This window comes from Syngnathus floridae, chromosome 8, assembly GCF_059516105.1.
Source record: "Syngnathus floridae isolate MCC-2025c chromosome 8, RoL_Sflo_1.0, whole genome shotgun sequence".
Lineage (NCBI taxonomy): Eukaryota > Metazoa > Chordata > Actinopteri > Syngnathiformes > Syngnathidae > Syngnathus > Syngnathus floridae.
The window spans coordinates 12200989-12212310 of NC_142420.1; the positions used below are offsets into that span (position 1 = coordinate 12200989).

Consider the following 11322-nt stretch of genomic DNA (forward strand, 5'->3'; position numbering starts at 1 on the left):
TTAAAAACAGAAGCGTATATAATTTTAATAAATTATTCTGGTGCGTATCAGCTGCGCTCGATATGTAAATCAGGCCATCCAGCTGCGGTGATTATCCGATGGCACTCGTGACAAAAATCTGGACAAACGTCACTTGATCAAGGAGCAAATCCACATCAGATGACATCAGATGACTTTGTGTGTGCACTATGCACAGCGGTGTGTACTCTATGTGGTAACAAGAACAACGCAAGTACATAGTGGGGAAAAAATAGGCTAGTAACAGAATTGATGTGCATTATTGATATTTCAAATATTCACTCTTCAAAATGTCTCTGAAATCTCCTGCACTCGCTTTTTAAATTTCGGTTCTTTGGTTCTGCCATGTTTAGTATCTTTGGGTAAATTTCTTCTTCGTCTACTTTTGTCCTTTTTTGGTGGCAATCCATACTTATTTCACCTTGCTATTTTAGCTAGCTTATTTTACATGTTCCCCACAGGGTAAATTGTCCAAAATGTGCAAATTAGTCTAACAGTATTTGACCACACTGTTTTTACTGCAGCCACAGAATCCAATAATGCCATACGTTATGGCAACATGAGCGTAGCCAAGATCCCCTGTGTTGGAAGATGGAACACAAAGCTGAGCAAAGGTAGAACCGACTAGCAGTAAGACGGTTACAAATATTACGGCTGCATTTGCCAGCAGTAGGTTCAACAGCAGCACAGGAAACCACGACACCAAACACCACAGTCAAATGAATGTAAATCATATTTTCCAACACTTTCCAATTTGGAACCTGTAGACCAAAAAGCAAGGACAAGATATAAAGTATGTCCTTGATTGTGAGTAGGGCCAGACACTGCTCTTAATCTTTACCTGATGTTTTTTTGGGGCAGAACACATGATTAATAAAATCCCCCATAAATAGGATGTGATCATATACTGTAACATACTTTCAGCAAGAATATTTGCAGTCATTTAGAAACTCCTTGCTGTATTTGGGAGGACGGTAAATGACAGCACCGATCACAGGAACAGCCGCACCAACTTAAAAGAAAGTGCCACCATTTACATTTAAAATTATTTTCAAAAATAGTAGCCGTTCCTCTACCACAAAATGAAGTTCTTCGAGTGTCCAAGTAAGAACACGCAGGCAGTAAAATGTCAAGCATCGCACTTTGCTTACGGGTGCCAGTCCAAGTCTCCATCAGGCAGAGGAAATCCATTGGAAAGATAAACGATTTGTTTGTCAATCACCAGGCGATTAACAACGCCATCCTTGTGAGAGCAGCAGGAGTGCGTGACTCTTCTGTTGGGCGAGCTCTATGAAGGTCCCTCAAAGACTGATCCATGCCGCATCGGGGGACGCACGCACAACAGCACAGCCTCCATAGGAGAGACGATTGGTAGAAGGCAGGAGTCGACAGGGTCCAGAATGAAACACAATGAATAAACCAAAACATTAAAAAAAACCTAGTAATAAATACTAAAAAACTTGCTCTATAAAAATAATTAGAACAAACAATAGACACTAACTCTAATGAAAAAAAAGTACTCTAACCCTGTTTCAAACTTTTTCGATTTGGTTCAGATTACCGTAATTTTCGGACTATAAATTGCGGGTTTTTTCATAGTTTGGGTGGGGGGGCGACTTATACTCAGGAGTGACTTATATGTTTTTTTTCACAAATATTTACTTGATCATTAACACATCACTTACAAGTATAGTTGACCACTTCACGTTATTTTTAGTATAGTTGATCACTTCACATGCTTTTATATCTTTATCTTGAACATATTCAAAACATAAAAAATAGAGAAAAAATCAAATAAAGCAATTAACACTTTAAAGCGCCATATCCAAGTCCACTGTCTGCACACTTGCTCCATTTTTGCTCCTCTTACATTTGTTATGTTATTTGTTTATTTATTATTTATTCATCACTCTTATTTATTCATTGTTTGTGCTTTCTTGGGGGTTTTTGTGTTGTTTACTTGTATGCATATTGTGTACTATGTCTTGTCACCGTGGGATAGTGGAAACGTAATTTTGATCTCTTTGTGTGTCTTGGCATATGAAGAAATCGACAATAAAGCAGACTTTGACTTTGATGAAACAACTAAATAAACAAAACAAAAAAACTACATCTGAAAAAAAAATATATATATTTTCAGACGAAACTGGATGAGGGCGCTCTAAATGGGAAGGACTTAAGAAAAATGGCACCTAAAAGAAACTCATATTTTGCAGGTATCAAACTTCAAGTTGTAAAATATGCAGCTGAAAACAGTAATCGAGCAGCAGAAAGAAAGTTTGGAGAACCGTGATGTACCAAAGCATTACTGTAATTTGAATTTCAAGTGATGTCAGTGGCGGGGCGCGGCGGTTGTTTACATAAAGGACAAACGTACTGTTGGATTTTGTCCACAATTTAGGGAGCGCGCTATCTGCGCCTCACGGCAAAAGCCCTTGCCAATCACCTGTTATCCAATTTACTCACTGTGTGCTCGTTCGATTTCTTCAGATTTAGGAAAATGCTAAGACACTGAAGCAGAAATTAGACTTACACAGGTTGGTTGAGTTCAATCACAATTCTTGTCAAGAAAGCTTTGTTTTCAGGAAAGTACAATACAGCGCTGGGCCTTTCAAGAGCAGAAAGTCTCCATTCAGAAAAGGCAATGTTCAAGGTTCTTTGATCAGCTTATATTCAGTTGCACATTGTGGGCCGAGTTTGATGGGTGATGAGTCTTTGGGGTGGGGCAAGTTTGAAGGAGAGTCTGATTCCATGGGAGTGGGTGCTGGTTCGGTGTGAGCTGGTTCCGTGGGGTTGGGTGCTGATTATGGGCGATTCGATGTGTGGGGGCTGTTGTTTTCCTTTCCGTCTTTCAGCCTTGACGATCATCTTTGGTTGGGCTGTCTCCCTCTGGCACCTGCTGGTTTTATCTCCAAGTGACCTTCCTGTAAACATTCTCCTCCATTCTTGCACATACACTGTCTCACCTAATTCTTTCATCATTCTTTCAATTTTGTCATTTTTGTCAGGGTTTTTCAGATTATCCTTATCGTATGATTATGTTGGAATGCAACCGGTAATAAATAAACTAGTTTGTCCCATCCTACACAAGGTCGTGAAACAAGGGACAAGGGCTTCCTATTCAGCCTACTCTTACCCCCACTCTGTTTCTCTTAATAAATATGCCCTTGCAGGAGGGAGAGTTTAGACTTCATTCCTTCAACGGGTGAACTCTCCACCTGCAGGTGTCTAAAAGGACTTGCTTGTCTGCCGTGTGGTTCTTGCAAAATAAGTTAGAGTGAGCACAACTCTAACATTTTGGTGCCGAAACCCGGGATCCCTCATACCCGCTATCTGTCTGACGAAGAAGGACGTGCTGCATTGTCGACAAGCCAGCGTCCATTAGGAGGACCTGGAGAAGAAAGTCCTGGGAAGAGAATTCTTCGCTGGGCCAGCATCTTAGGTCTGCCTTCGTCTGACAGAGGTGGATTGACGGGACCCGGCAGTGCAACGAACCAGGGGACAAGTGAGTTAAAGGCCTGAAGTTGAGTTGTGTTGTTAAACGCGTAACACGTAGAGGTGCACGAGAGCCAGCTTGGGTTCGAGTCCCAGTGGAAGAAACAGGCTAAGAAAAGCAGAGCTTCTTTTTTGTTCATTGAAGAGGTGCGTAGACTCTTCTTTGTCTGTTCTTCCGAGCTGAGGGATCTGGCTTGGGTTAGAGTCCCAGTGGAAGGAACGTTGTTAGAAAAATTGTATATATATGTTATCATGCGTTCTCTAATGATTACTTATTCATAATGTTACTGCTCAGCATGCTTGCTGCTTTGCCTTGCTTATTCTTATTTTGTACAACAGAACAGCAGGATTACGGCTGAGTCAGGGGCGAGATCACGGTTGTGTCAAACAAGATACTGCTGACATCTCAACAGAAAAATGACATCCACCAGAACAGATCGTGAAAACAACACATCAAACGATGCGTCATGAACCTTCTGATCTTCCTTAAAGAACATCACTTTCTCTTTTTATCTCTCGGGATATTGCTTAAACTGTTTTGCTGATATAGCCATATCTGCACGCAACACTTTGTGCATTACTTTTTGTTTCTTTTCTTACGAGACGAAGCCCAAAATCTTTTTCCCCTCACCCTTAGGGGCTAATCGTCTCACACTGTGGGTAGGGCGTTCCAAATAAGAAGAGCGAGAGTGTAAACAGATATTAAGTCAGATTCTAGAAAGCAATCTGTATCGCACTCCTCGCGAGAAAAATCAATATTCTGCCTCACTTGTTTTTGTCTGCTGATCCTTTCTCTTATTCAGATATTCAGTTAGCACTTTGAACCTGACAAACGTGCTAAGAAACAGAGAGCTTCTTTTTTGTTAATCAAAGAAGGGCGTAGATTTTTCTTTGTATGTTTTTCCGGCCAAAGAACAGCTTGGGTTCAAGTCCCAGTGGAAGAAACGGGCTAAGAAAAGGGCGTAGATTTTTTCTTTTGTCCGTTTTTCCAAAGCTGTTTGGGAGGGTTTTACACCCATCCCTGAATAGGCCTATAAAAGCGCGGGAGTTTATGTGATTGAGTGTGTGACTGGTAGGACAAATTGACTAAATACCAGTTCTAGCATTGATCCACGGCATTAATACAGGCTAGTAATTTGTTGAAAGGTCAATTCAAACCTGCATTGAGGATCCTCAAAGAAAAAAAAAATTGAAAAAAAAATTGTAAAACCTTAAACTACTAAAATTAAGATGGGAAATAAGAACGGTAAATCTCATGCTCTGCTCTTCCTTGAGATGAGAAGTTCATGGCGAGTAGATTTCTTAATTGTATGCAATACATGCTGAAGTGGAAGAAAATGTATGGAGTACAAGGAAATTTGAAATGTGGAAGAAGTGGTAGAAGTGCTAGAGTGTGGTTGAAATCTTCACAAAGAGATGAGAACGAATTCAAGAGAAAAAAGCTGGAAAGATGGAAACTGATGAGGTCACAAGTGTTTGTCAGACCAGGAGACATTAAGACCCCTGTGAGCAGGTGCAAGGCCGCGGCTCAAGCAAGGGGCAAGAGGAGTTTCCGGTCCTATGCAAATCATGTATCGAAATTTAAAAGATCTGAAACCTCTCCCATATGACAGCAAAACATGTCATTGTCAGGTTATCAAAAATCTTTTTAGATTGTTAGAGCTCCTGTCCATACAAGAAGTATGACAATACTGTTTGTATGTCCAATGACAACTAAAGATCAAATTGTGTTACACTAAAGTTAAAATATGTAAATCAAGTGGTAAAGAAATGCAACTTGCTTCTAGAAGATAAATAAATAAAATTAGAATGTGCTGTCCTCGTGTGCATGAGAGGGACCAGCTCATGATCGACCACAGGAAATGGCCAGCCTTTGACGAATCATTGGTGCTGGGACCTACCTTCCGCACAGGAGAGCTGTGCATGTGTGTGTGTATGTGTTACATTGATGAAGATTGGCTGAACTTTTAGTATAAAGAAATTTGCTAGACTGTTGTCTATTCAATTTAAACCGCAGAACAGAAACAATTTTGACAGATAAAAATGAGAGGAAAAGAGAGAAATCTGTTTGCGAGCAGAAACTAATCCACACTAGTGCATGTTAAGTGTCGAGCCCACATGAGAAATTCGAAGAAGAAGAAAAATACGACAGAACATGCTTTCAGGAATTGGAAGAAGCTAAATTGTGGATTTAAGATTTTGCAATGCTACATTTAATAGGAATAATTGATTGGTTGTGTTATAAGATTATACAAAATTCTAAATGCAACAAACCTCTGCAGATTGAGTTCTTCAAATTTAAAAACAAAGAAAAAATTCAGATTAATTTGCCAGTTGTTTGTTTTAGTTAAGTTTTTTTTGAATTGGTGGATTATTCTACCAGGAAACTTGAGTTGAAAATGAGATATGAATGTTGTGTGGTGAGCTTGGATGAATTGGGACCAATGTGATAGGAAGACTCCTTTTTGGAGACTGTGTGAGATGCATATGATGAGCATTGATGAATGATTGCCTGAATGAAAGGTTGAATGGTTGAAGTCGTTGGCGACTACTATGGGAAATTAGTAGAGCGACTTTGATGAAAGAGTGATTTTGAGCAGGTTGAATGCTAAGAAGAAACACGTAGCTTTTGGATTGATAATTAACTAGAGAAAAAAATGGAGAACCAGTAACACATGTAGAAGATGTGTGAACTGAGAAATTGAGCGTTTTGGAAAGAAAGTCAAATTAAATGATGATGAAATCATATGTAGTAATACAACACTTTACTACATATGGATTCTCTAAATCATACAATTGAGTAAAATAAAACATACATTTTGATTTGTATTCAAATTTCTAAGATTCTTGTGATAAAACTACCGCCCCGTGGCACTGACGCCCATCATCATGAAGTGCTTTGAGCGGCTTGTCATGGAGCACATCAAATCCATTCTCCCCCCCACCATTGACCCTTTCCAGTTTGCGTATCATGCCAAGCGGTCCTCTGAGGATGCCATCTGCTCTGCCCTCCACTCGGCCCTCACCCACCTGGAGAGTAAGGACTCATATGTGAAGTTGCTGTTTGTGGACTTCAGCTCTGCCTTCAACTCCATTGTGCCGCAGCGACTCATCTGCACACTCGACGAGCTGGGCCTCAGTACCTCCCTCTGCAACTGGCTACTGGACTTCCTCTGTCAGAGGCCTCAAGTGGTGCGTGTTGGCGACAAAATCTCCGCCAGAATCACGCTGAGCACGGGGGCCCCCCAGGGCTGCGTGCTCAGTCCATTGCTCTTCACCCTGCTGACGCATGACTGCACTGCAACCTACAGCGACAACCGCATAGTGAAGTTTGCTGACGACACGACTTTGGTGGGTCTCATCACGAAGGGCGACGAGACTCGGTACAGGTCGGAAGTTGACCTTCTGACCACGTGGTGCAGGGACAACAACCTCCTGCTGAACGTCAACAAGACCAAGGAAATCGTTGTTGACTTCCGGAAGGGTCACACAAAAGACCTGCCGCTGATCATCGACGGTGCTGTGGTGGAGAGGGTGAGCTGCACCAAGTTCCTGGGGGTGCACATCAGTGAGGACCTCTCCTGGTCCGCAAACACCTCGTCACTGGCAAAGAAAGCTCAGCGCCGCCTGTACTTCCTGCGGAAGCTCAGGCGTGCATGTGCTCCTCAGGCAGTCCTGTCTACATTCTACCGTGGCACCATTGAGAGTGTCCTCACCAGTTGCATCGCTGTCTGGGGTGGTAACTGCACTGAACAGAACTTGAAGGCCCTGCAGCGCATAGTGACTACGGCTGGTAAGATTATTGGTGCTTCGCTCCCCTCTCTGAAGGACATTTACACCTCCCATCTCGCCCGCAAGGCAACCTCGATTGCGAGAGATGTGAGTCACCCGGCTCACTCTTTGTTTGACCTTCTGCCCTCTGGGAAGAGGTACAGGAGCCTGCGCTCCCGCACCACCAGACTCGCCAACAGCTTCTTTCTCCTGGCTGTTAGGACCCTGAACTCGCTACCCCCTTCTGCGTAGCGTGCGGCACTGTTGTGCTACTTTCTGGAATGTCTGTTGTACGCTCACTTGCTCCTTTTTTTTGCTCCTCTTATTTATTTATCTGTTGTGTTATTTATTCATTATTTATTCAGCACGCTGTTGTTATACTTGTTTACTTGTTTGTCTGTTGTGGGCCATGTCTTGTCACCGTGGGATAGGGGGGAACGAAATTTCGGTTTCTTTGTGTGTCTTTGGCATGTGGAGAAATTGACAATAAAGCTGACTTTGACTTTGACTTTGATAAACAATGAGAAAACGATTGAAAAGTAACTAAAGAAACTACAAGCTAGCTGAGTCTCTCCCCATTCGGGGAGGCCATCCATTTACTTGCTAGGCTAGTTGTGAAAGCAGTCCAATTGCCACGAAAAGTAGCTATATGCATGTGTGCAGTACACACACACACCAGACTGATAAGGTGTCAAGAGGTAACAAGCTTGCAGACAGAACCACAAAGCTGCAGCGCAAAAGACATTTCAAATTTTATACACACAGGAGGCAGATTAAATCACTGAAACATTTTTAAACATGTGCAGCGACAAAGTCCATAGAGTGAAATTCCATTATGGATGAAAAGAGGGGCAAGATTAGAGAATGGCATCTATAAATGACCAGAAGACAGACCTATCCTACCAAAGAACCTATGCAAATGGGCAGCAATATTGAGCCATGGTGCGTGTCACATGGCTCAAGAGGAGGGATAGTGGGGCAGGTCAGTCAGTTTTATACAACATATGGATTCGATTCATATTCAAAAAATTTTCCCCAGAAAATGTGTAGAGCTTGTTTCAACAAAAACAAAACCACTGAATGCCTTCAATTTAAAAGATCAATTTGACCTTTGCAGGATGATCTGCTGTGTCGGATCTAGACTGCCATGAAAGTATGATGTTTATATGTGTACTTTGTCAACAACCGCTGTAGATGTTAAAGAATGGGATGAATATCTACAATGAATGTGGATAATTTGTTTCAGGTAACTAACTATAAGAGTAACTGAAAAAAGAAACAATTGATTGCTTATGGCAAAACAAGCTGCAAAGACAGAAAAAAATTGAATATGTCATATGTATGGATTTGCGACCTATTATTTATGTTGTACCGTTGCCATTGACCAAAGATTGTGTGAAATCTATCACGTCTACTGGATTGTGAAGTGTGTGACAGAGCATTGAGAGAAAAAAGCTTTTGCTTTCAGAGAATGTAGTCAAGCGAAATTGTATATACATCAACATGCCAAGATCTGGGGAAAAATTGGAGTCCCGAGAGGAGTTCCTGATTAATAAGAATTAAATGATCAAATTGCAGCAGGATGGGAGTCCTCCATTTGCTGCTGGTGAACGATGAACAAGAACGTAGACAGGATAAATTACATCCATTACAACATGCATAAATTGGGCAAACGGACACAAGCGGGGCTTGAGGCGGTGCATGAACAGCTAGCCACGCCTTCCCTAATGTCGATCCAGAACCACAATGCTCATGATATGTTGTTGTCTGAGAAAGGAGGCGTCTGCGCAATGTTTGGAGAACAATGCTGCACCTTCATCCCCAGCAACACCGCCCCTGATGGGAGCCTGACGGATTGCAGGCCTGCGATCCCTCAAAACGAGGATGAAAGAGCACGCCAAGTGGATGACTGCTTTTGGGAAGTATAACGCCATTGTGTCCTCAATTTTACCATCAGTTGCAGTGTTTGCTGCTATGCTCACCTTGTATGGGTGTTGCATACCATGTCTTCGTGCTCTGTTTAATCGTCTCGTCACTACAGTAATATCGCCCATGGAGGACGAGATTGCTCAGATATACCTAATGTCTGAGCGGCAACATGATGATGTTGATGGCAAAATTCCTGCATCTGTGTTACCAGACTTTTCCCAGATCCGTGGGATTCTGAATGATGACATCGCAACATTTATCCTTTGGTGTAAACATATTTGTCCTCATGAATGTGATCCGAAGACTGAGAGTCGAGAAAAGGGGTTGTTTACGGTGATGTGTGAATTTGAGCAAATATGTGATAAACAGTGGAGAAATGTCAGGATAATTAGTTTTGTAGAAGCGCTGGCCGTCCTGAACCGGAGGTCTCATACCTTCGCTCAAGGCCAACACATCTGCCAGGTTTTAGGGAGTTCTTATACTCCCTTCCTTGTCTTATCTGTGAGAGGCCCTCACTAGTTATGAACAGGACACCTTTGTTCCTTGTTTAGCTAAAGAGAAGTTCTTTATTATACCTTGTAGTTTCTATTTACAAATTGTTGTTGACCGGGACAGTTTTTAAGTTATCCCATATTTACTCAATGTTTGGTTAAGTAGGCTTCATGCAAGTTATCTCACATCTACTTAGCGTTTGTTGGAGTGTATGCACGAGGTGTATCTGATGATTTACTCATCATTATTATTGTGTGAAACGTAGCAAGAAAGTCTAGGGCATTGTTTTACACGGCATCCAGGAGTTGGATATCAACACCGTGCTGTCACAGTCAAGGATGCCGACCCTTACCGCCCTGGACTTGCAGACGGTGCCTGTGATCAGCTATTCTGGACAAATCTCAATGTGACTGTTAAAGGACGAACAATACCGCAAGTGGCCTACACAGAGAGACCAGCTGGAGTGAATTAAACATGTTACATCCAAGGTAACGTGACCCACGTCTGCGTTAACGATGACTGCTCTCCAGGAGGAGACTGGATGGGAGCTTTGGACATCGCCGCTGTGTGCCAGGATGAGAGAGCCGTTTTCAAGGTGTAAGGGCTCTACTACCAACATGGCTGCACCATCGGACAGGACCTACTTCGTCCAGAAGTTCAGAAGCACTGCCTCGCCTGCATCCTATTGGTCACAAGAGTTGTCCGATGCTGCCTGCCAACTGGACACGAGTGTGTGCGCCAGTGTGTGTGACAGACCACACCTACAGATTAGAACATCATCAGCTGACGAAAACACGAGCACATATACAACTTCTTAGACGTGACAGATGTGATAATGATAATGAGACGTGGATTGCGTAGATGCCGTTCTGTTGAGCATGTTTTACGGAAACTTGTTGATTTGACCATCAAAAATGCTTCGCAAGTAATGGATACAATAATGTACTGTTTCTGTGTTTTTCTTTTTATTTTTTTTATTGATAGCATTCTGGTTGCCTAAGGCAGAGGGACCGTGTGAGAATTTTCCTGCTAATAACATCTGGCCAGCAGGTTTTTCGCTTACACAATAAGTTTGATCTGGGGTATTAAGGTAGTACCTCATCTTCACTGGAAAGTGTTGCTATCATTGTTTGTTGTTTCTTATTTTTACCATTCTTCTTTCTTCATTATACATATACGTGTGTTTTTTTTTTACTTGTCTTTGTTGTTTGGGGTGGCATAATCATATGATAAAACAGGAGGGAGATGTTAGGGTTTTTCAGATTATCCTTATCGTATGATTATGTTGGAATGCAACCGGTAATGAATAAGATAACTTGTCCCATCCTACACAAGGTCGTAAAACACCCCCTGATATGTTTTGACTAGAGCACAAGGGCTTCCTATTCAGCCTACTCTTACCCCCACTCTGTTTCTCTTAATAAATATGCCCTTGCAGGAGGGAGAGTGTTAGACTTCACTCCTTCAACGTGTGAGCTCTCCACCTGCAGGTGTCTAAAATGACTTGCTTGTCTCCCGTGTGGTTCTTGCAAAATAAGTTGGAGTGAGCGAATCTCTAATAGGTATGTATTCAAGACTCAACGTGAAAGTGCATGACACAAATGATGTCCAACCAAG

At 42.1% G+C, this 11322-nt stretch overlaps 1 long non-coding RNA gene across 1 annotated transcript; it reads right to left on the reverse strand.

The window, feature by feature from the left end:
* Positions 1–6850, reverse strand: LOC148394629 (uncharacterized). The gene is made up of 2 exons (XR_015860087.1): positions 2552–6850; positions 1–1369 (listed from the first exon to the last, which is right to left on the reverse strand). It is a non-coding gene; the product is annotated as an uncharacterized LOC148394629 (long non-coding RNA).
* Positions 6851–11322: the final 4472 nt, after the last annotated feature.